Here is a 25082-nt window from a genome sequence, read left to right as displayed (position 1 = left end):
GAACCTCGCTCTTAATCTTGAGAGCCATATCTGGATGAGTCCTTCTCAATTTCTGCCTGACGGGAGGACATTCAGGCTTGGTGGGGATCCGATGTTCCACAATCATAGGATCTAGACCTGGCATATCTTCATACGACCATGCAAAAATATCCGGATATTCCCGGAGGAGTTGGATGATCTTCTTTTTAACCCCTTCCTCTAGAGCAGCACCGATCTTGATTTCTCGCTTGTTCTCCTCGGTACCTATGTTGATAAGCTCAACCTCTTCCTGGTGAGGCTGAATGGCTTTCTTTTCTTGCTCAAGTAACCGAGTGATCTCATATGGTACGTCATCACCTTCCTCATCTTCGGCCTCATACACTGGGAATTCAAAATTCGGAGGGAATGCAGGGTTACTGTGCCCAACGGGTTTATTATAGTTCAATCTGCGTAAAATGATTGGATGATTTTAGAAGGAGGTTTTTTATGCAGATTTTTGAAATTAATAAGAAAATACAGATGTTTTGGTTTTTTTCTAGCATTACCATTATTTCCAAGGGAAAAAGCACTAAAAAAGCAGTCGTGGAAGAAACGACAAAATTTTTATTAATCAACGGCAATGCCGAAACAAACATGCCCTTACAGAAAATATCGCTCTCGCTTTGGGCAGAGCGAGAGGATTGTTATTTTGAAAAAATAAGATACTTAAGCAACAAGGTATATTACTCAGAAACATGCATGATTGAGGGAATGTCAATGGCATCCCAATCTCTCGCAATGCCTCCTGGTATAACAAATACAGGCCTCGGGCCAAATCCAGTTGCTTCCTCTGTAATTGCGTTGACAAACCCAGCACTATAGAATGCCCCGGTGGAAACTCCTGAAGTTGGGGAAAAGCCAAGACCTTCCTTATGCTTGTTCTCACGAAGCTGTATTAACCTGCCCCAGCCGGCAGCTTGCCCCTCTTGGACGGCTCTCTGTGCATCCTTCAAAGAAGCCATGGCAGTTCCATCCCTCTTGGGCTCCGTACCTTCGACAGTTAATCCTTGAAAAGCGGTCCCCTCTGCAGACCCTGCCTCTATGCAAGAGAAAGATGATAGCTGGCTAACCAGGTATGCTTCCTCTCCATGAATGGTAACAAGCTTTCCACTTTTTGCAAATTTCAACTTTTGGTGCAAAGTAGAGGTCACTGCTCCTGCGTCGTGTATCCATGGTCTCCCCAAGAGACAGCTGTAAGAGGCATTAATATCCATGACCTGAAAGGTGATTAGAAAGGTTTCGGGACCGATAGTTATTGGCAAGTCTATCTCCCCGAGAACACTCTTGCGGGTTCCATCAAAGGCTTTGACCAGAAAAGTGCTCTTCCTCAAAGGAGTTCCCCGGTAACTCAGCTGATCCAGCGTTGACTTGGGCATCACGTTCAAAGATGAGCCAGTGTCTACTAACACATTTGAGATCATGTCGGACTTGCAATTCACGGAGATATGCAAGGCCAGATTATGATGCTTTCCTGCTTCGGGCAATTCATCTTCACCGAACCACAGATTGCTGCAGGCGGTAATGTTTCCCACTATGCTACCAAAGTGATCCACAGTTACTTCATGATCCACATAAGCCTGCTCCAATACTTTCAAAAGGGTATCTCTGTGAGCAGCGGAACTCAGGAGTAGAGACAAAATGGATATCTTCGACGGAGTTTGCAGCAGCTGATCCACAATCTTATAATCACTTCTTTTGATCAACCTCAAAATCTCGTCCAGATTAGAATCCTCTATAGACCGGCCTGGTTGGCTCGCGTCTCTGTTAACGGGAGAAACATCAGTCGGGGTTGGTTTGTCAATGGGTGGCATGGTAGGCGTAGCGGCCTTCTTTTGAAACAACGGTGGACGGACTCTTCCGCTTCTAAGGGCTGCTGAAGTTCCTTCGGCGGTATTGTTCATCACAGCCAAGGACACCAGAGGCACTTCTACTCCGTTTTCGATTATGGTAGCATTATATTTGTACGGGATAGCCCTATCTGAAGTATACGGTACCGGTCCGGGCAACCTTATCACCAGAGGCTCAGCATTCTCCTTCAAAGGCAAACTCTTGACAGGCGGATCATGAAAAACTGGCACAATCACGCAGATATCACTAACAGTCAAAAAATTATCATCCATCAAGCTTTGGATGTCATCTTGAACAGTATAGCAACCCAAAGGGTTACGAAGGCATCCTAGGCACTTGGCATGATCATGGCTAAACAGAGAAGCTTTGCACAGCTTGATGTGTAGAGGCACCAGAGGAGTTGCGACGTTACGGACATCAAGTCTAGAAGCTTCCTCACATAATTCGATCATATTTACAGCGGCATGATTTGGAAGAGGATTGTCGAGGACATGTGGGACATTATTCTCAAAAGTCAGCTTTCCTTGATCAATGAGCTTTTTCACGATATACTTCAAAGCATAGCACCCCTCGACATCATGACCCAGGGCGCCTTGATGAAAATCACATTTGAGATCGGACCTGAACCTGGGAGGCAACGGATCAGGTGGGGGCTTGCCCTGTCTGGTTGTACAATGTCCTCTATGGAGTAAAGTCGGAAGCAACTCAGCATACAACATCGGTATCGGAGGGAAAGTAGGTCTAGCTTGCTGATTTTGTTGTTGTTGTTGAACTGGCAACTGTTGTTTCATCTGTTGAGCGATTGCATTAACGGGTACTTGAGGTTGACCCGGTGGCAGAGGGTACTGATGATAAAATGGCGGAAAGAAAGGATGCTGAGAATACGGCACATATGGGTATGACGGAGGCATTTGGGCTGCATTGATAGGAGCAACAGTAGCCATGGATTGACCGGCTCCAGCTGACACCATCCCTACTTCCGTTTCTTTCTTCTTGTGGTGTCCATTACCATACCTCTTTGATGCATTCACAGAGGATTCAGCTTTCTCGAACACAATGATTCCTTCCCTGACGGCTTCCTCCAGACGGGTTCCCATGGTGACCATCTCCGAAAAGTTATTCGGGGCAGCAATGATCAATCTCTCAACATAATCCTTCTTCAAGGTCTTTAAGAATGTCTGGGTCATTTCTTCTTCATCAAGAGCGGGAGTAATGCGGGCAGCTGCCCCCCTCCATCTCTGTGCGTATTCACGGAAGATTTCCTCCTTCTTCTGGGAGAGAGATCTGAGGAATTCCCTGTTCGGCTTCAATCGGGTGTTAAACCCGTAGTGGCTCTTGAAAGCAGCGGCTAATTCATCAAAGGTATGGATGTCATTTTTGCTCAAACTAGTATACCACTCTGCAGCATCTTCCATCAAACTATCTTGAAAGCAGTGGATCATAAGTGAATCATTGTCTTTGTAATTGCCCATCTTTCGGACGTACTTGATGATGTGGTTCTGGGGACAAGTTAGCCCGTTGTATCGGTCGAAGTCCGGGATTTTGAACTTCTTAGGGACATCCACCTTTGACACCAAGCAGACATCTTAAGTTTTGAAAGAGTCCGCATTCCCTCGAATGGCTTTGATCTCATGACGGAGTTCTTTAGCAAGTTCCTCCATCATCTCTTCCATGGTTTTGGTCACGGGGATGCTTCCGTGCTGTGTGTTGATGTTAACCCTTTGAGGCATGGTATGCACAAGAGGCTCAGTGACAGCTGCCGTTGTTTGTGGCAAAGTAGCATTGATGGGGACAGCATTTGTTGCAGGGATCAGAACATTGTTAGTAGTGCCCGAAGTGCCCGCTGCAGTACTGGGAGTGAAGAACGGTGGAAGCCCATACGGAAACCCAGCTGGCATAGCAAAGCGAGCGTCTGCAGATGCGGTTAGGAGCATGCTTGTAGTCACTGGTATAGCTGTGGCTATAGGGATAGCCGTGGCTGATTGTTCTTGAGCGGCTAGCAGAGCAGTCATGACATCATTAGCTTTAGCCAATTCTTCCCTTAGAGTGGCTAACTCGGTACGGAGCTGAGCATTCTCTTCTTCCATGGCTGCCGAATTCTTCTTTCTGTAGAGTCTAGTCCGGTGTATTCTGTCTGATTCGTAAACTTTCCGAGCATGAGCCACCTTTCAATCTCTGTGGCAGAAGAACCAGGAGGCAGTGAGCACTTGGAAACCTTTTGTGGCTTGATGAATGATGCACATGATGCATGATATGTACAAATGCAAATGCAAAAGTTGTTTTTGGACATCGAAGGATTTTTAGACAAATTAGGAGTTTTGTAAACAATATCTAAACAAGCAAAGCAAAACGAAGCGTTTACAAGATGAATCCCTTTGAAATACTAAGCCAAGGGAAGACTTTTGAAATATAAACAAAAAAAACTCTCAAGCATAGGAAGTGGTGGGATGATCCTCAGACTCAGACTCCGAATCCGAACCGCAGTATCTAGCATAGAAGTTGCGTCGTCCTCTAGCTCTCTTGGAGTCCCGCATAAGTAGCTCATCCTTTTCTTCAAGTTCCCTTCGGACCTTAACCAATTCCTTCTTCAACATCAGGTTCTCATGAGTCTTCTGCTCATCCTTACCATCCAAAGTCATGATTAGATTCTCAGCCTCATTGTATCGGGCCTTCCACATTTGTTTCTCACGACTTTCCATGGCCAGATGCTCCTGATACATCTCCTGAGTTGTGGGAGGTAGAGGTAAAGGTATAGATGGAGAAGATGCAGCCACATGTCTCATAGCAGGGTATGGCATACCAATCTCTTGCCTCATGAGCAATACCAGATCTCACACCCAAATGCTTCACACTCTTCCTACGGACCTTAGACCAAGCCCTTGTGAAAGCCTCCCTTTGTCCGGTGGGGGCGTTCGAATAATAGAAGAACTCCGGAGATGTAGCAAGATTGATGGGCTTTGTCTTCATAGGGAACCCAAACTGTCTCATAGCAAGCTCCGGATTGTAGTTGATTCCCCCACGGGTACCAAGAAGAGGTACATTGAGAAAGTCTCCACAACCAGTAATAATCTCCTTAACCTGAGCGGCGGGAGTGATCCAGACCACCTCGTTAGGAGAGAGAGCCATCATCCGCTGTGAATAGGACCAATCCTCCGAGTTATCATGGAAGGAGCTCGGAAGGTGAGAAATAAACCACCTATATAGGAGAGGCACGCAGCAAAGGATATACCCACGACCTTTGAGAGTCCGGTCATGGATAGCATGATACATGTCAGCTAGCAGGGTAGGAACCGGATTCCTAGAATGGAAGATCTCAATAGCATTCATATCCACAAAGTTGTCGAGATTTGGGAAGAGAATGAGCCCATAGACAAGCAATGCAAGAATAGCCTCGAGTGCGTCCTGACAAGTAGTTTCGAGATTAGCTTGCTCAAGTAGATACTTGGAAGTGAACCCTCGGATGCGAGACTTAGTAGTAAGATGCTTGGAGACATCAGAAGTCTTGAGATAGAGATCCTTAGCAATAACCAGAGGAGTAAGAGAAGCCCCGGGACCGGTGAAAGGCGTCTTCTCGGCTATAGGTGAATCCAATAAGTGGGAATAAGCCTCAAGAGTAGGGACCAACTGGAAATCTGGGAAAGTGAAGCAGCGGAAACTCGGGTCATAGAATTGCACTAGAGTGTGCACGAGCTTCTCTTCAACATTAGTCCGGAGAATAGTAAGCAAACCACCATATCGGAGTCGGAAACCTGTTTGATTCTTCACCTTGAGTGCCAACTCTCTCAAACTAACCAAATCAACCTCCTTGAACTTGTAGGATTTAGTCTTCTTCATACCTGTAATGTTTACAAAGTTTTTAATTTGTCCAATCCTTCGACGAATGTATGAGAAAAAATTTATGCATGAATGCATGTATGCATGATTGTTTTTTTCAATTACAGAGAAAACATGGAGGGTTGAGATTAAAGTCGAGGAGCCACGGGCGGACACGGTGCCTGGTAAACTAAAGTTTAGGATAATAGTAACCAAGGTTCTAATCAAGTTCCCAAACTGCAACCTCTCTTTCGTATATCATGGTAGCACGGGACAACGTCCGTTCCATGTTTATTCGCAAGAAGGTCTAGTTTGAGTGTAGTATCGCGTGACGACTAAAACTCGAGACAACACTTGGTTTAGCCACCGCACTACGTCCTAAAAAGGCCAGGGATGGGTTTGGTAACTACGGTCCATAGCATCGTCGAACAATTGAAAGCAAAGTGCCTAAGCATGACAACACACGCCGACAATATTACTTCCAAAATGCCTCAGCTATGTGAGATTGTTCGCATAACCCAATACACGAGGCAACCCTCGGATCGAATTGTCGATTATATCTCTACCTATTCATAAGTTCACTCAGCCCGGGTATAGGACTTTTGATATTCTCACCCCACACGTCAAATGAAAATAAACAAGTATTCACATATGTAAGCAATAAAACAAAGCGTAAATATAAACTAAGGAAAACTAGGCGTGACCCGCTAAAAATGTCCCCAGTGAAGTCGCCATTTCTGTTATCGCGATTTTCGGGTGTCAAGTCATAAATTAGGCTTGAACCTTTCAATCTTTGATATTCTCTATTTTTTCTTGGGAAGGGAAAAATTGAGAAAAAACCCTTAGATTCGAAGTTCGGGGGTCGCTTTCGCTACGGGAAGGTGTTAGGCACCCGGAACGATTATGGTATTCCATAAGAACCATTCTCCTAAGTTTACTTCTACGCTTTATTTTTATTGCCTACTTATTAAAAAAAGAAGTTTTATTTGAGTGAAGAATGGGGGAGAAAGTGTTTGAGGTTTTATTTTAGTGGACTTGGGGAGGTTTTGACCTCATGCCTACATACCCATTTAAGGGATCAAACTCCATGTAGTTCTCTCTCAAAAAATGCTTTTTGTGTGTTTGGTTGATTTTAGTTTTTGTTGGAAAATGGTTTTGAAGAAGAGGAAGAGGCCTTAAAGGCATAAGAGAGAAAAATGGTGAATGGTTGGTTCAATTGTTATTAAAAAAGTCTAAGTAGAAATTAGGATTCATTTGGATTTGTTTAAGAAAATAAAGGAAAAAATTCAATGGAGTTTTGACTCCAAGGTTTGTTTGGAAAAATTTGAGTGATGGAATTGGTTTATTATTTTTTTTGAAGATTGGCATTTGTCTAAAAATCGCATTTCCTAAGCATACATCTAAACGGTAATCATGCAACGTGTGTGCGTGTCGGTGCTTGTGTCGGTGTACATCACTTATAGTGTCCATAGTCCTTTACATTGAGTCCTAAATACATGCTATGGTCTTGCAAGGAATTAAAAAAGAACTAATCTATCTAAAATTATTACAAACCCAATTGATATAGAAATGAATAAAAATAATAAAAAAAATGATGCTAAAACTATGGGATGAATGAAATGTGAGATGAAATGGTTAGTATCATAAGGCATAAAAATAGTAGAAAGGTAAACAAAATTGAATAGAATAGCAAGAGAGAAAAAAAAGTAATGAAATGAAATAAAGTGGCAAAATATACCTAAAATTGGTTATGATACTTAGACATGCATATGACCTATAATTCCCTCATTATAGCCATTTTTTGAAAGGTTTGAATTTAAGCTACAATGTGAGGATCATAAGAGTACACACAAGCAAAGCATTATATCATATTCCTAGAGATATTTTCACACATTATTTCACATGCAAAAATATCATAATATGTAAAAAATGCATCAAGAACATATATGGAATTTAATGAGCAAGAATTAAAAGAACAAAGTAAAGAAAATAAATGCAAAAATAAGCAAATAAATTCTAACACTTGGAGGAAAAATTAAAATGATAGGGAAATATTTTTAGAAAATTTTTAGGAGCATAAAATGCCAAGAAAGTGTAAAAAAGTATTTAAAACACAATTAAAAAGCAATTAAAAAAAGGCTCAGCAGGATTTAATCTGGTCCGCTGGATGAATCCAGAGGTCCAGATCTAACTCCCAAGATCACATCACAGCCACTGGATCAAAGATCCAAGGGTCCAAAAAAAAGCACAAAAGATAGTGTAAAAATGCAGGAAGCACAGTGACCGTTAGATGAAAGATCTAACGGTTCAAACAGAAGATATACCATATTCCACACAAAAAATCACACACAGGATTCAAAATCAAACACACAGCAGCCATCAGATCTTGGAACAATCCAGATCTGATGGTTCACAGAGCGAAGGAACACCACAGAGACATGCACGCGCGCGCGTGGGAACGGAGGGAGTATATAAAGGAATTTTCACACAAAAAACACATAAACCTCTTCTCCTTCTCTCTCTAAAACTCAAAAATCACAAAAATGCTCTCCCTTCTCTCTAGAAACTCGCCGCCGGCGAGCTAAGTGGTGGTGGTGGCCGGAGTTGCTCCGGCGCGGCGGCCGGCCGGTTTCCGGCGGCGGCGCCACCGCGTCGGAGCGTTTTTTCTTTTTTTTTTTTTGAAATTTTCACATCAAAAGTTCCGTCACCACCTCCTCTACACAAATCCGGCGTTAGTTTTAGCGAGAACGGAGCGATTCGGACTAGATCTACATTTTTACTTTGAAATTTTTTCACACTTTTCGCAAAAAAAACTACGGATCTAGATATCCTTTTCTCTATAAAGTCCAAATCCGGTCTCGGAATTTCTAAAATCCGAACGTACAAGCCTAGATCTACAAATACATATCCGTAACAAACTTTTTCACACTTTTTCTACACTATATGCGCGCGCGAAAATGAAGAAAAAGAGGAGAGAAATGCGTTACCTCTGTCGTGGAACGGAGAAAAATCTTCGGAAAACTTCGAATCTCCCTTTTTCCCCCTCGGTGCGCGCGCGTTTTCTCCGTTTGTGGTTGTTTTTGCTCAAAAATCCGGTACGTTTTGGTGTTGATGTGATGATTCGCGGTGGTTTTGAGTGAACCCGGTTCGGATTTATTGATTTTGTGGTGATTGGAGTTGATTCTGAGCAGATCCGGTTTAGATCTTTTGATTTTGGTGATGATGTGTTCTTGGTGTTCTTCCTCTTTTTTCTGAGATTTTTCTGTTTTGATTCTGTTATGGATGAGAGAGAGAAAAGATTCTGTTTGAGACTGATTGTGATTGATTCTGATTTTTTCTGACTGATTGTGATGGATCTGACACATTTACTATTTATAGGCTGCCATGTGTATTAGAGACCCAATGGAAAATTGACACCTGGACTGTTTTGGACTTAAGGACTAATCTGCAAAAAAGTTAATATGAGGACTAATCTGCAATAAAAAAAAAGACTAAAAAAAAATGCAATTAAAAAAAAGTATTGGACAAAAATGCAATTTTGGGACCCTTTTGGGGGATCGAAATGTAAATAAAAAAATAAAATGAATTAAAATTGGTAATTGGTAAAAAGGTAAAGTGAAACGAAAAATAAAATCAACAAACGGACTAAAACGAACAAATTACCGACATGAGGTATTTTAAAATACCTCCCTGTCGGAATTTTGACAGGAAAAGACCAAAATGCCCCTAGGGACTAAACTGACCCAAACTGACTCAAATGCAATTTTGAAATGATTTTTTTAACAAAGACTCAACAATGATTTGTACAGACAAGTTAGAAAGGCTCAGAGACAGTTACAGGGACTAAAATGGGTTCCACTGCAGGAAATGACCAAAATACCCTTTTGTATGATTTCTGAAATAAAAATGCAAGAAAAGTAATGCGACGTTTCAGAGAGTTCTTAAATGACTTGTAATGTCAGAAAAGACAGAGGCAGTAAAATACATTTAAAAAGAGAGTAAAGATTCAGAGTAAAATAACAGAGAATTGACAAATATCAGTGTTAAAAAAGAAATTTGAACGAGTATTTTTAGGTCCAAAATCAGGGTATAACAATTACAAATAGTAATTAACACTAGTATGCATCCACCAACTCCAATTTTTCCTTCTTATGTCATATGTTTCTCTTACTATCGATAATCGTGTCCTCTAGTTTTCATGCATGTTCCGATGCTGGACTATTTTAAAGTAGCTCATTTTTATCCTATTATTGCTAAGTGTTTGTCTTAGTTTTTAAAGTATTATATATATATATGGGGTTTACTAGGATACACCCACTAGTTTTTATTAAGGTGTGTTTTAGCAAATATATAACTAAAAAGTTGTTAAATACACCTTAAGGTGAATGTTGATAAAACAAACCTTCTAAAAAATTAGTGGGTGTATGTTAGCAACTCCTATAGGCATTTGCTATGATACACCCACTTATTTTTTAGATGGTGTGTTTTAGCAAGTTATAACTAAAAAGTAGTTAAATACACACCTTAAGGTGTAGCTTGCTAAAACACTCACACATAAAAACTAATGGGTGTGTTCTAGTAAATCCATATATATATATATATATATATATATATATATATATATATATATATATATATATATATATATATAATCAAGGCTTATTAGATCAATTGGTCCCTCAATTAATTTCCATTTTCATTTTGGTCCCACAATTAATAAAAAGTACCTTTTGGTCCCTTAGTTTTTCCTCTGTTTTCCAAATAAATTCCGACTGTTAACTTTAACTCCAAATATGTAATGGTGGACCAACCTTAAAAGTGGTCTATCGTAGACCTTATTAATTTTAACCATTCGATCTATTTATCTTAAAAGGGACCGTTAGATTGTCATATGTGAATGGACTGTTTTGCCCTTAATGAGACCAAACACATGGGTAATTACCGATTACCCCTTTCTTCTTCATATCCAAACCTGAACTTCCATATATCTTTCATCTTCTTCTTGTTCTTCGCAATCCAAAACCAAGAAATTAGGTTCCTCTTCCTCCATTCATCCTCTCCTTCAAGTTCCCTCTTATCTCCCTCTGCAAAATTGAATCCTCTTATGCAAAATCAAAATCAAAATCAAAATCGAATCCTTCTTCTTTTTTTCAAGTTCGTTCTTCATGATTTTTAATTGAATCCTCTATATAAGAGAGAAAATACGGTGGAAGGACGATGTGTTGGTGTTTTCTTGAGGTTACCAGAAAGCTTTAACAATCCAAGCTTATGCATTCTCTCAGCGTTCTCTTTCATCCTTTGTTCCCTAATCTATTCGTAATATGATGATGAACCCAAAACTACAACACCTTTGTCACCGTCAGTTTTCGCCGTTTTGGTTTCGGTGGTGGCTGGGCTGCCATCTTCACGGTTAGAAGAAGTTGATTCTTCTTCGGTTCTCCTTCGACGACGAGTTCCCATTCTCACACACTCTCTCTGTTGTTTTCTTATGTCACTTTTTTTTAGTGAGTTTCTGAATCGGTTTTCTTTATTTAAAATTGAACAGTTGTTTATGGATTGATGGTGGTGGAAGAATAGTGATGAGATGATGGTGCGGATGGGTATAAGGTGATGATGATGTTGTTGCTGCTATTGTTTAATCTGAGTTGCTATGTTGTTGTTGCAACTGTTTCTAAGGACAAGGAGGGAACAAAAGAGAGAAGTGTGATTGAGAGTGAAGATTGATGAGGTTGTTGTTGCAGCTATGTTGATATGGCATGAAGATTGACTGAGTTTCTATGTTGTTGTTGCATCTATGTTGTAGTTGGGGCTCCTTGTTTTTTTTAATTTTGTTTTTTAATGATTTGCTGGATTTTCTGGGTTGAGTTTGAAGATTGATGAGGTTGTATGAAGGGTTGCATTTAATTTGGACCCATGAAAATATGGTTTCATGCTGGACCAATTTGATATGAGCCATGGATATATAATTTTATAATTTTTATGGACAAATTAGATACTTGGCAACCTTCTCTTCAGGTGGATGGTACGAATGTGTAATATTTGCAGAAATACCAAGATAGTTTATACTATTTGGTTTTTGTTTTAAATATTATTGGGCCGATCATAAAAAAAAATATTCCATGGCCTAAATATTGGACCTGGCAACGTTAAGAGTGGTGTGGCCCATAATAGCATGAGATATAAAATGATTATGAATTCAAAACAATTAAGTTCTTGAATTAGATTATATTAAATACCAAAACATGCTGAATTTAATTATACCTCTGGTTTACATTTTATTCCATCATGGGCAAAAAAACGTACATAATTTTTTTTAATTTTTTAATGTAATTCTTAATCAACTATTTATAATAATTAATTCAACCAATGAAACACGTTAATTAATTGGGTCCTACTAACCGGTGCCCCGGGCTATTAGTTAAGCATACCATAAAAGAGAATTATCACCATAAAAGAAAACAGTTTTTGACTTTATTATAAATTAATTACACAATTTCAATGGATTAACTACTATATAATTTCCTTTTTCATATCTTTAACCCGTGCTCTGGGGGCACCGATTAGCATTTCCCTAATTTAAAACATGTCCAATAAGTTTTTAGATTTATTTCCGTGTGTTTGGTTAATAATTAAATTCCTTAATTTAATTATATTTAATATGAAACTTCAAATTAAATATAGGGTTAAATATGTATACATGATTAAACTAGAACATTGGCCTAGGATTAGTTTTTTTTTTTTTAACAAGCAACCTAGGGTTAAAGTTAATGTAGTCAACTCATGTGTACACTTTATATTTTGCAATGAATTTTTAATATATGTTAAAAATATTTTAACAATTTTCCCACAAATATATAATTTTTTTAGCAAAATATAAATTAAATGTGAATTTTGAAGCACTAAAAATATAAAAGTTTTAGGTAGGGTTCGGGTTTCAGTTATGTGAATTGAATATAGATTTTGACTAGATAGGTACTAGGGATCTAAATTGCATTGATATGTCTAAAGTAGTTTACTTAAGGTTAGTGTTTGAATTTCGACCAAAAAAAAAGGTTAGTGTTTGAATTATGTGAATTAGATTTAGATTTCTCTGGATACGTTGTAGTACTTGAGCTAGGGTTAGGGTTAGGATTTTATTTGTGGGAATTAGTTAGATATTCTGATTGAATAGGTCCAAAGTAGTTTACTTAGGGTTAGTGATTGAATTATGTGAATTAGATTTAGATTTCTCTAGACAAGTCGAAGTAGTCGAGCTAGGGTTAGGGTTTTAGTTGTGTGAATTAGTTAGAGATTCTGATTGGATAGGTCCAAAGTAGTTTACATAGGGTTAAGGTTTGAATCATGTGAATTAGTTTTAGACTACGACTGGATAGGTCCAAAGTAGTTTACTTAGGGTTAGTGATTGGATTATGTGAATTAGATTTAGATTTTTCTAGATAAGTCGAAGTAGTTGAGCTAGGGTTAGGGTTTTAGTTGTGTGAATTAGTTAGAGATTCTGATTGGATAGATCCAAAGTAGTTTACATAGGGTTAAGGTTTGAATTATGTGAATTAGTTTTAGACTACGACTGGATAGGTCCCAAGTAGTTTACTTAGGGTTAGTGATTGAATTATGTGAATTAGATTTAGATTTCTCTAGATAAGTCGAAGTAGTTGAGCTAGGGTTAGGGTTTTAGTTGTGTGAATTAGTTAGAGATTCTGATTGGATAGATCCAAAGTAGTTTACATAGGGTTAAGGTTTGAATCATGTGAATTAGTTTTTGACTACGACTGAATAGGTCCAAAGTAGTTTACTTAGGGTTAGTGATTGAATTATGTGAATTAGATTTAGATTTCTCTAGATAAGTCGAAGTAGGTGAGCTAGGTTTAGGGTTTTAGTTGTGTGAATTAGTTAGAGATTCTGATTGGATAGTGATGAGTCAATTATATGTTATTTTAATATGCTTTTTAGTTTAGTTTTATTTAGATTTTATTTAGTTTTATATTAGTATTATTTCCTTTTTAGAATAGTTTACTTTAAAATGCAATTTATTATATTTCAGGGAAGAATATTGGATGGAGAGAGTCTTGGAGCAAAAGAAAGGGATTTGGAGCAGATTGGACACAAAAATATGAAGATTGGGAAACAAAATATATCTCCCACAAGTCAGAAGCTTGGCACGGCCGTGCCACCCTCCAGATGCCTTTTGCTGCTTTTGCTTTGACTCCAAGCTATTCTATTTTGGCGCACAATCTACCGAGGAATATTCTAGGAATATACTTGCTTAGATTTTAAGTCAATTGTGTACTATAAATAGAGTAGCTAGCCATCACTAAATATTCATCTTTACTTGGAATACAATAAGTGACAATTGCTTTTCAATAAAGTTCTTTTCCTTTCCTTTATTTTCCTGTCTTTTACTTTCATGCTTTCTCTCTTCTCCCCCATGTCTACGATGAACATGAGTGAGTAGACTTCTTCTTGTCTTGGGATTGTTGGATAAGTCTAAATGACATAATCCTAATCAAACCAAGCCCTAAGCCTTAATCTTATGTAACCCTAGTTTCTTATCTGAATTCACCGTCTTAACATGGATTAACCATTATCAAACTGTGGAAACGAAAGTGGAGGGTTTGATAATTGTTCGTCCATTATTCCAAATATCAATTCATAAAACGAAAGTGGAGCTTTGATATTCGAACAAGTGAATTCAGACAAGGATTGCAAAGTCAGCGAAATAGGCTTTGCAATCTTTGAGACATATAGTTTCGATCTTCAAGGGAACTAATAACAATCAAGTCAGCGAAATAGGCTTGGTTGTTAGAGGAACCAAAATCCAATAGTAATCAAGTCAGCGAAATAGGCTTGGTTGCTAGAGGAACTTAAGAGAAACTGTCTTGAGAAATTAGGTCTAACATAACATTATAAGCTTATGGTTTCGGTTTGAGAGGGACTTGTTATTTAGATGAAACCAACGATCCCAAGGCTCTTTTATTATATTGCTTTCAACCGTTTAAAAACCCCCAATCTACAATCTCTTCTCTCTTCTAATCATCTCTAAAGATTAATTAAATTGAACTACTCCCTGTCGGAACGATACTCTTTTATACTACTTCGGTAAGACCGTGCACTTGCGGTTTTATCTCATCAAGTTTTTGGCGCCGCTGCCGGGGAGTAAACTAATTTAATTAATTCTTTCTTTGTGATTAGAACTCTTTTCTCTCCCCTCTTCTTCCCTTCTTCTCTTTCCTACACTTGATTCGGGTGGCTTAAAGATAATAGATAACATGGCTGAGGAACGCACTCTTAAGGAGTATTCAATCCCTTCTTCGGATGAGCCATGCACTATTATAGTCTACCCAACAGTTCAAGGTAGCAACTTCAAAATAAAACCTGCACTACTAATTCTGGTGCAACAAAACTAGTTCTCTGGATCACCTTCCGAGGACCCAAATTTACATATCTCAACCTTTTGGAGACTTAGTGTAACTTGCAAAGACGACCAAGAAACTGTCAGGCTACATCTCTTCCCTTTTTCTCTAAAAGATAAAGCCAGCAATTGGTTCAATTCTTTGAAACCTGGTTCCATTACCTCATGGGACCAACTGAGGAGAGAATTCCTTTGTCGTTTCTTTCCCCCATCCAAAACTGCCCAACTTAGGGGAAAGCTTTACCAATTTACTCAAAAGAATGGGGAATCTCTTTTCGATGTGTGGGAACGTTTTAAAGAAATACTTAGACGCTGTCCCCATCACGGTCTAGAAAAATGGTTAATCATCCACACCTTTTATAATGGTCTAACATCTAGCACTAAATTGACTATTGATGCAGCTGCAGGTGGTGCCCTAATGAACAAAGACTTCACAACAGCTTATGCGTTAATTGAGAACATGGCTCTAAACCTCTTCCAATGGACAGAAGAAAAAGCAACCATCGATCCTTCGCCCTCTAAAAAAGAGGCAGGTATGGATGAAACCTCTTCCATTGACTATTTATCTACCAAGGTGAATGCATTATCTCAAAGACTTGATCGCATGAGCACACCTACCTTCTCACCTCCTTGTGAAGCATGTGGCCTATCTAGTCATTCTAACACCGATTGCAAACTAAGTAGTGTTGAGCAGTTAAATTTTGTTCAGAATGGCCAAAGAGTTGTTCAAAAATCTCACATTGAACTTTTAATGGAAAACTATTTTCTTAAACAATCCGAACAGCTCCAAGAGCTCAAGGACCAAACTAGACTTTTGAACAACTCTCTTGCTACTCTCACAACAAAGATAGACTCCATCTCCTCTCACAACAAAATTTCTGAAACTCAACTCTCCCAGGTAGTTCGTAAGGTTAACCACCCCAATAAAATGAATGCTGTCACACTTAGGAGTGGTAAGCCACTCGAAGACCCCATAAGGAGAACCGAGACCGATAACAGTGAGAAGGAAATCCGCGAACCACCATCTAGGGAAACCAGAGCAGAAAGAGAGGAACCACGAGTTGAGGAAAACACGCCACCTCCCTTTAAGCCAAAAATCCCCTTCCCTCAAAGGTTTGCCAAATCAAAGCTAGATGAGCAATTCAAAAAGTTCATAGAGATGATGAACAAGATATATATTGATGTGCCATTTACCGAGGTCCTAACCCAAATGCCCACATATGCTAAATTTTTGAAAGAAATCCTCTCTAAAAAAAAGAAAGATTGAGGAAAGTGAGACGGTTAACCTTACAGAAGAATGTAGTGCCATCATCCAAAATAAATTGCCACCAAAGGTTAAAGATCCCGGTAGTTTTTCCATACCTTGTGTCATAGGGTCGGAAATTGTGAAGAAAGCTATGTGCGATCTACGAGCCAGTGTCAGCTTAATGCCCTTATCACTTTATGAGAGGTTGGGAATAGGGGAACTTAAATCAACAAGGATGACCCTACAACTAGCAGACCGTTCTGTTAAGTATCCAGCTGGAATCATAGAAGATGTCCCCGTTAAGGTAGGAGAGGTATATATCCCCGCCGATTTTGTTGTGATGGAAATGGAAGAAGACAACCAAGTACCAATTCTTTTGGGAAGACCTTTCCTTGCCACTGCAGGAGCTATCATTGATGTAAAAAAGGGTAAGCTTGCCTTCAATGTAGGTAAGGAAACTGTTGAATTTGAACTTGCTAAACTAATGAAAGGTCCCTCCATTAAGGACTCTTGTTGCATGATAGACATAATCGACCATTGCGTGAAAGAATGCTCTTTAGCATCAACTGCACATGATGGTCTGGAAGTATGCTTGGTTAACAATGCAGGTACAAAACTGGAAGGAGAGGCAAAGGCTTATGAAGAACTGTTAGATAGAACTCTTCCAATGAAAGGTCTAAGTGTGGAGGAGTTAGTAAAAGAAGAACCAACACTTCTACCCAAGGAGGCACCGAAAGTAGAACTCAAAACACTTCCATCGAATCTAAGGTATGAATTCTTGGGCCCTAACTCCACTTATCCTGTTATTGTAAATGCAAGTCTCGATGAAGTAGAAACTGAAAAATTGCTTTATGTCCTCAAGAAATATCCTAAAGCCATAGGTTACACCATTGATGACATTAAAGGAATAAATCCTTCATTATGCATGCATAGGATACTTCTTGAAGAAGACTATAAACCCTCCATTGAACACCAAAGAAGACTAAATCCCAATATGAAAGAGGTTGTGAAAAAGGAAGTCTTAAAACTCCTAGATGCAGGTGTTATTTATCCAATTTCTGACTCCAAATGGGTTAGCCCCGTGCAAGTTGTACCAAAGAAGGGTGGTCTCACAGTTATTAAAAATGATAAAAATGAATCCATTGCCACTAGAACCGTCACCGGTTGGAGAATGTGTATTGACTATAGGAAGCTTAATAAAGCAACCCGTAAAGATCACTTCCCTCTCCCTTTTATAGACCAAATGTTAGAAAGGTTAGCTAAGCATTCGCATTTTTGTTACCTAGATGGCTATTCCGGATTTTTCCAAATACCCATTCACCCTAATGACCAAGAAAAGACAACTTTTACATGTCCCTTCGGGACCTTTGCCTATAGAAGAATGCCTTTTGGTCTCTGTAATGCCCCTGCTACTTTTCAAAGATGCATGATGTCTATTTTTTCTGACTTCGTTGAAAAAATAATGGAAGTCTTTATGGATGATTTTTTTGTGCATGGTTCTAATTTTGATGATTGTTTGACTAACCTTGAAAAAGTTTTGGAAAGATGTGAACAGGTGAACCTAGTCTTAAATTGGGAGAAATGTCACTTCATGGTAAGAGAAGGAATTGTCCTAGGACACTTGGTTTCCGACAGAGGTATAGAGGTAGACAAAGCAAAAATCGAAATTATTGAAAAAATGCTACCTCCCACCTCAGTCAAAGAAATTAGAAGTTTCCTAGGACATGCAGGGTTCTACTGTCGTTTCATCAAAGATTTCTCATCAATCACTAAGCCACTAACCAGCCTGCTTCTCAAAGATGCAGACTTTGCCTTTGATGATTCTTGTTTGCAGGCATTTTGCAGGTTGAAGGAAGCACTAATTACCGCCCCAATCATACAACCACCAGATTGGAACTTGCCTTTTGAAATAATGTGTGATGCAAGCGACTATGCGGTTGGGGCAGTATTAGGTCAAAGAAAGGACAAAAAGATGCATGCCATATACTACGCCAGTAAGACCCTAGATGGGGCACAGGTAAACTATGCCACGACAGAAAAAGAATTGCTAGCGGTTGTCTACGCCATTGACAAATTTCGGCAATACTTGGTGGGATCAAAAATCATTGTTTATACAGATCACTCGGCCATAAAATACTTGCTAAACAAAAAAGATGCCAAACCGAGATTGATCCGATGGATTTTGCTCCTCCAAGAATTTGACCTTGAAATAAAAGATAAAAAGGGCGCAGAAAATGTTGTCGCTGACCACTTGTCCCGACTTCGGGAGACCAATAAGGATGAGTTACCCTTGGATGACTCATTCCCAGATGACCAACTATTCTTATTGGCACAAACTGACGCACCTTGGTATGCAGATTTTGTTAACTTTCTTGCAGCAGGAGTACTACCGCCCGAGTTAAACTACCAACAAAAGAAGAAATTCTTCAATGATCTCAAGCACTACTATTGGGACGAGCCCTACCTCTTCAGAAGAGGCTCAGATGGGATTTTTAGGCAATGCATTCCTGAAAACGAGGTAAGTAGTATTCTAACTCATTGTCACTCCTCTTCTTATGGCGGCCACGCTAGTACACAAAAGACTTCTTTCAAAATTCTTCATTCTGGTTTCTGGTGGCCATCACTTTTCAAAGATGTGCATCTCTTTATCTCTAAATGTGACAAATGTCAACGCACCGGTAGCATCACTAAAAGAAATGAAATGCCTTTGAATAACATCCTTGAAGTGGAAATTTTTGATGTTTGGGGTATTGACTTTATGGGACCTTTCCCTTCCTCTCTTGGGAATCAGTACATATTAGTAGCCGTTGACTATGTGTCCAAATGGGTTGAGGCCATTGCTTCCCCCACTAATGATGCACAGGTGGTTATAAAAATGTTTAAGAAAGTCATTTTCCCTAGATTCGGAGTGCCACGAGTTGTGATAAGCGATGGAGGGTCTCACTTCATTTCAAGACATTTTGAAAAACTTTTGCAAAAACTTGGAGTGAGGCACAAAATTGCGACACCCTATCACCCCCAAACTAGCGGACAAGTGGAGGTCTCAAACAGACAAATTAAAGCTATCCTTGAAAAAACTGTTTCCACCTCTAGAACAGATTGGTCAAATAAGCTTGACGATGCCCTTTGGGCCTATCGAACGGCTTATAAAACTCCCATTGGGATGACCCCTTTTAAACTTGTCTATGGGAAATCTTGTCACCTTCCTGTTGAGCTCGAGCATAAGGCCTATTGGGCAATTAGAAACCTCAACTTAGATCCCAATTTAGCCGGTAACAAAAGAAAACTTCAATTAAACGAGCTAGAAGAACTTAGGATGGATGCCTACGAGAATGCCCGCATTTACAAAGAGAGAACTAAGACCTGGCATGACAAGAAAATCATCAAAAGGCACTTCAAAAGTGGTGACCTTATGCTGCTCTTTAACTCTAGGCTAAAGCTCTTTCCAGGTAAACTACGATCACGATGGTCCGGTCCTTTCCAAGTTCGCACAGTCTACCCTTATGGGGCGATTGAAATCTTTTCTGAAGAAACAGGATCCTTCACAGTTAATGGCCAACGGCTTAAAATCTATAATACCGGAGAAGTAAATGAAGTAGTGGCTGATTTCACCCTTAGTGACCCACCTTAAGGATTTTCATCCTCACCTTCGTCAAGCTAGTGACGTTAAAAGAGCGCTTCGTGGGAGGCAACCCACCAATTTAATTGCTTTCTTTGTTTTTCTGTTATTTCTCTTTATTTTGTAGGTAAGTGTCCGAGATTGATTAAGAAACGCAAGAAAATCAAAGTTCCAAGAACCAGAAAGGTGGCACGGCCCGTGCTTGACTTGGCACGGCCGTGCCAAGAAACACAACCACATCTTCAATAAAGTTGGCAGAATGCTGGCACGGCCCGTGCTACATCTGGCACGGCCGTGCCAACCTGAAGGCCTCCGGAGTTTAAAATTTCGACAAATTGTGAGCTTTCCGCACCCTTTCTCACTTTTTCCTTATTTCTTTCGTTTCTATCATTTGAATCATTGAGGACAATGCTTCTCCTAAGTATGGGGGGAGCCTAATAAAGTGTCTTTAGTCGTAGTGTTTCCAAACTCCCTTGAACTTTATTCTTTTGTTTTGTTTTATTGTAAAAGGCATGATTAAGAAGCTAATTTTTATTGAAAACATCATGACACAAAAATTTTCATTGTCTCCTCTTATTTTGTTGATTCTTGTACATGAAAGCAAACTCTTGTGTTTTAAGCCTTCTTGATATACCCACATCTTGTTTTAAAGTGAATAAAGTTCTTCAATGAGAAAAACACAAAGTTGCTTCCCTTGAGTAAGTGTATGAATAGGTAATTTAAGGAAACACGTTTTAATCTTAGTGGTGCATTAACCTTTAAAAATTCTCAAAGCGCCAGTAGTATAAGTGAGTATAAGGGAGACCATAAAAAGCCAAAAAGCCAAATAATTCCAAGATCTCATCACTAAATCTAGATTGGGGAAGGAGGTAGGCCCTCCGACTTCCTACGTGAAGGTGATTGTTATCTTGAGAAAAACTTTAAAAAGCATTGTTGAAACTAGATTGGGGAAGGAGGTAGGCCCTCCGACTTCCTATGTGAAGACGATGTTTTAAGGAATACCATTGAATCTAGATTGGGGAAGGGGGTAGGCCCTCCAACCTCCTACGTGAAAATGTTGTTCCTTAAATAAAGAACTTAAAATGTGCATATGGCAAAAGAACAAAGATTCTCAAAAAACTCCCATCTCTCTTATATGAATTGTAGAAGGAATTTTTCTTGGTTAGTTTAGTGCTAGGATTAGACCATGTTTCCTCATTATGCCTATCTTATACAGGAGCAAGAAAAGGGTTGGACTTCACAACACACACTCACTTAAAACTTGATCGTTGGGTAGAATAAAGATTTCAAGAAATACTTGAGTTTGTGATTAGTGTACATTTGGGATTTAAGCCCTTGAGGAGACATGTGCTTTAATTTAATTGTCATTTGATTTAACTGTTGATGCTACTATGTTTATGCCTTTTGCTTGAGGACAAGCAAAGATTCAAGTATGGGGGAGTTTGATGAGTCAATTATATGTTATTTTAATATGCTTTTTAGTTTAGTTTTATTTAGATTTTATTTAGTTTTATATTAGTATTATTTCCTTTTTAGAATAGTTTACTTTAAAATGCAATTTATTATATTTCAGGGAAGAATATTGGATGGAGAGAGTCTTGGAGCAAAAGAAAGGGATTTGGAGCAGATTGGACACAAAAATATGAAGATTGGGAAACAAAATATATCTCCCACAAGTCAGAAGCTTGGCACGGCCCGTGCTAGCCTTGGCACGGCCGTGCCACCCTCCAGATGCCTTTTGCTGCTTTTGCTTTGACTCCAAGCTATTCTATTTTGGCGCACAATCTACCGAGGAATATTCTAGGAATATACTTGCTTAGATTTTAAGTCAATTGTGTACTATAAATAGAGTAGCTAGCCATCACTAAATATTCATCTTTACTTGGAATACAATAAGTGACAATTGCTTTTCAATAAAGTTCTTTTCCTTTCCTTTATTTTCCTGTCTTTTACTTTCATGCTTTCTCTCTTCTCCCCCATGTCTACGATGAACATGAGTGAGTAGACTTCTTCTTGTCTTGGGATTGTTGGATAAGTCTAAATGACATAATCCTAATCAAACCAAGCCCTAAGCCTTAATCTTATGTAACCCTAGTTTCTTATCTGAATTCACCGTCTTAACATGGATTAACCATTATCAAACTGTGGAAACGAAAGTGGAGGGTTTGATAATTGTTCGTCCATTATTCCAAATATCAATTCATAAAACGAAAGTGGAGCTTTGATATTCGAACAAGTGAATTCAGACAAGGATTGCAAAGTCAGCGAAATAGGCTTTGCAATCTTTGAGACATATAGTTTCGATCTTCAAGGGAACTAATAACAACCAAGTCAGCGAAATAGGCTTGGTTGTTAGAGGAACCAAAATCCAATAGTAATCAAGTCAGCGAAATAGGCTTGGTTGCTAGAGGAACTTAAGAGAAACTGTCTTGAGAAATTAGGTCTAACATAACATTATAAGCTTATGGTTTCGGTTTGAGAGGGACTTGTTATTTAGATGAAACCAACGATCCCAAGGCTCTTTTATTATATTGCTTTCAACCGTTTAAAAACCCCCAATCTACAATCTCTTCTCTCTTCTAATCATCTCTAAAGATTAATTAAATTGAACTACTCCCTGTCGGAACGATACTCTTTTATACTACTTCGGTAAGACCGTGCACTTGCGGTTTTATCTCATCAGATAGATCCAAAGTAGTTTACATAGGGTTAAGGTTTGAATCATGTGAATTAGTTTTAGACTACGACTGGATAGGTCCAAAGTAGTTTACATAGGGTTGAGGTTTGAATCATGTGATCTTCTGCATATTTGTGTCTTCAAATATCCATAATAACTGACTTTAGGTTCTTTACTGCCGCTTCTGATGATCTTAAGACTCTGAGTGAACTTCAGACTCTCACAATCAGCTTCTGGATAGTAATTGAACTTTTAATAATAATTGTATGCAAAAAAAATGTTAATGATAAGGTGAAAAAAAATTATATTTTGTCTTTATTTGTATTTGGGTTAAATATATTTTTGTTCCCTATAAAATTTTGCTTAAACTTTCAGACGTGTTAAAAACGTTACTAAAAGTTTCTCTGCAAAAAATTATCTCAAAATTTGGTTTCTACGTTCAAATTTTTATTGTTTTTATCTTGAACTTTTGTAATAGTGTTGATTTTAATGATAAAATGTGTTAGTATAATAATTATAAATGTTAGCATAAAATTGAACATAGTTTATTTGAATGATATTTTTTCCTGGGAGTTGTTACATCGATATGGGAGTTGTTATATGGATACAGTATAAAAGGACAAATTGGGAGTTAAGACAATAGCCTTTTCAGATAGCCTGCAACATAATTGCCACGTTTCTTTCTGATTGGTTAGACTAATAATAACATTAATTTTTAAAATAAATCAACTTTATTGACATGGTCCTTGTTTTACTCTGATGCTTAAATGTGTACTTCAATTTTTATTTTATTTTGATGTAAAGATGTACTTTAATTTAATTTTGTCTTTATGAGGATTGATATCAATGTGAACACAACATTTTGCTTCACAACCACATCTCACACGAGCTTTCGGTACTCGCTTTCTAGTTAATGAGCTGCAACTTTTTTCCTCTATAAACCCTTGTCGATAACAAACAAGTGTCTGTTGAGTTAGTTCACCACTTTTGCATCTCATTACCATGCTTTTTCTTGCAGCAAACCCATGACAGCTAGCATACCAATTATAAAAAGTAAATGCTACAGCAACATCTACAAAATGGTATCTCTTAACATCTTCTGAACTTAATTCTTTGAAGTTAATACTTGAAATGTCTTCCAAACAATTCACAACATAAGAATCGTCGAACCTACATCTCTTGTCATCATCATTTCTACTGCCTTCAATGGTTTCCTCTGGTATTTCATATTCATTCTCGTTAATAACATCTTCACGATCAGAATCATCCTTAGACAATGACAAACTATCCAATCCCTACATAATAACCAATAATCAATTATTATTTTTGCCTTTTCAATCAATTGTAATATCTTAAACACACAAAAAAATACACACCTCTGTCGAATCCTCTTCATCAAAATTCGAATCAGATTGAAAATCCACCATTTTTCCAATACATGGGGAACAACTTTTAATAATAATCGGTGCTACCTGGGCAAGATTTACTCTATTAATAATTTTCAAACAATAATCTATGACAACAATCCAAATTTGAAGAAATTAAGCTTTGAACAACTATAAAAAACTACAATTTTTTTTACATGTCAAAATTACAACCTATCATAAACTATTTCTTGGTCTACCGATCAATAAGCGTAATTAATAGTTTAAATAATAATCAAAATCTGTTTTATATAAAAAGAATTTTAGTGTGCCTTAACATAAACAACAAATCAGAAATGAAAGTCAAAACGGTACTAGTTCTTCTGGCAAATTTGAGCTATTGTAATCATAAAATTTACATCATGATCAAAGTTTTAGTGTTATGTTGCATGGTTGACGACATCAGTCCGATTCTTGCGGAAATACCGGGCTAAGCACGCAAACCACACATAACAACACAAAAAAAAATATAAAATTAAAGTGTTTTTTACCAACAATTTAGGACAACAAATTCCCAAATAAGGACTAACCTTTGTTGCTGGAGATAGATCAAAAACTCATGAAAAACTGAAATTAAGTTTTTAACCCAAATTTCAGATCTGCATCTGCGCCGTTTGAGAATGAATAGGCTTTTGTGTTATTTGGATATGATCAAAGAACAACAATGGTGATTCGCTTAAGTAGAAAGGGAATTGGAGAAGATAACTGACATAAATCGAAAAGAGAGTTTTTGTTGAGATTTTCACCAAGGCTTATTCAAAATATTTGCATCATGTTTATGTTGTAGTTTTGAATTTTAGGGTTATTTTAAATTTTGGTGTTTTCTATTTTTTTTTTAATTTTAGTTTTTGAGTAGATTTACAAAGAGTATATGATTCATTTTAAGAGTAGATATAAGTTGATTAATTTTGTTAAATTTTTTGCATTTTTATGTTATAGTTATGAGTTTTAGGATTTATGTATAGTTTGAACTCCAAGTGTTTGATGAAATGTTTGAATGAGTTTTTCAATGATTGTTTAAATTTTTA

The 25082-nt window shown here is 38.1% G+C and overlaps 1 long non-coding RNA gene, 1 other non-coding gene and 1 pseudogene across 2 annotated transcripts; 1 reads left to right on the top strand and 2 right to left on the bottom strand.

The window, feature by feature from the left end:
• Nucleotides 1–14945: 14945 nt before the first annotated feature.
• LOC120576014 (uncharacterized) lies at nt 14946–19965 on the top strand (annotated as a pseudogene).
• On the bottom strand, nt 15312–15418 carry LOC120576278 (small nucleolar RNA R71). Its single transcript, XR_005642356.1, has one exon. It is a non-coding gene; the product is annotated as a small nucleolar RNA R71 (small nucleolar RNA).
• Nucleotides 19966–23353: 3388 nt separating the features above from the next.
• On the bottom strand, nt 23354–24810 carry LOC112422787 (uncharacterized). The gene is made up of 3 exons (XR_005642189.1): nt 24585–24810; nt 24007–24102; nt 23354–23914 (listed from the first exon to the last, which is right to left on the bottom strand). It is a non-coding gene; the product is annotated as an uncharacterized lncRNA (long non-coding RNA).
• Nucleotides 24811–25082: the final 272 nt, after the last annotated feature.

Source organism: Medicago truncatula, chromosome 6 (genome assembly GCF_003473485.1).
Source record: "Medicago truncatula cultivar Jemalong A17 chromosome 6, MtrunA17r5.0-ANR, whole genome shotgun sequence".
Classification (NCBI taxonomy): domain Eukaryota; kingdom Viridiplantae; phylum Streptophyta; class Magnoliopsida; order Fabales; family Fabaceae; genus Medicago; species Medicago truncatula.
The sequence above is the reverse complement of the archived record's forward strand: the minus strand, read 5'-3'. Positions and strand labels throughout refer to the sequence as shown.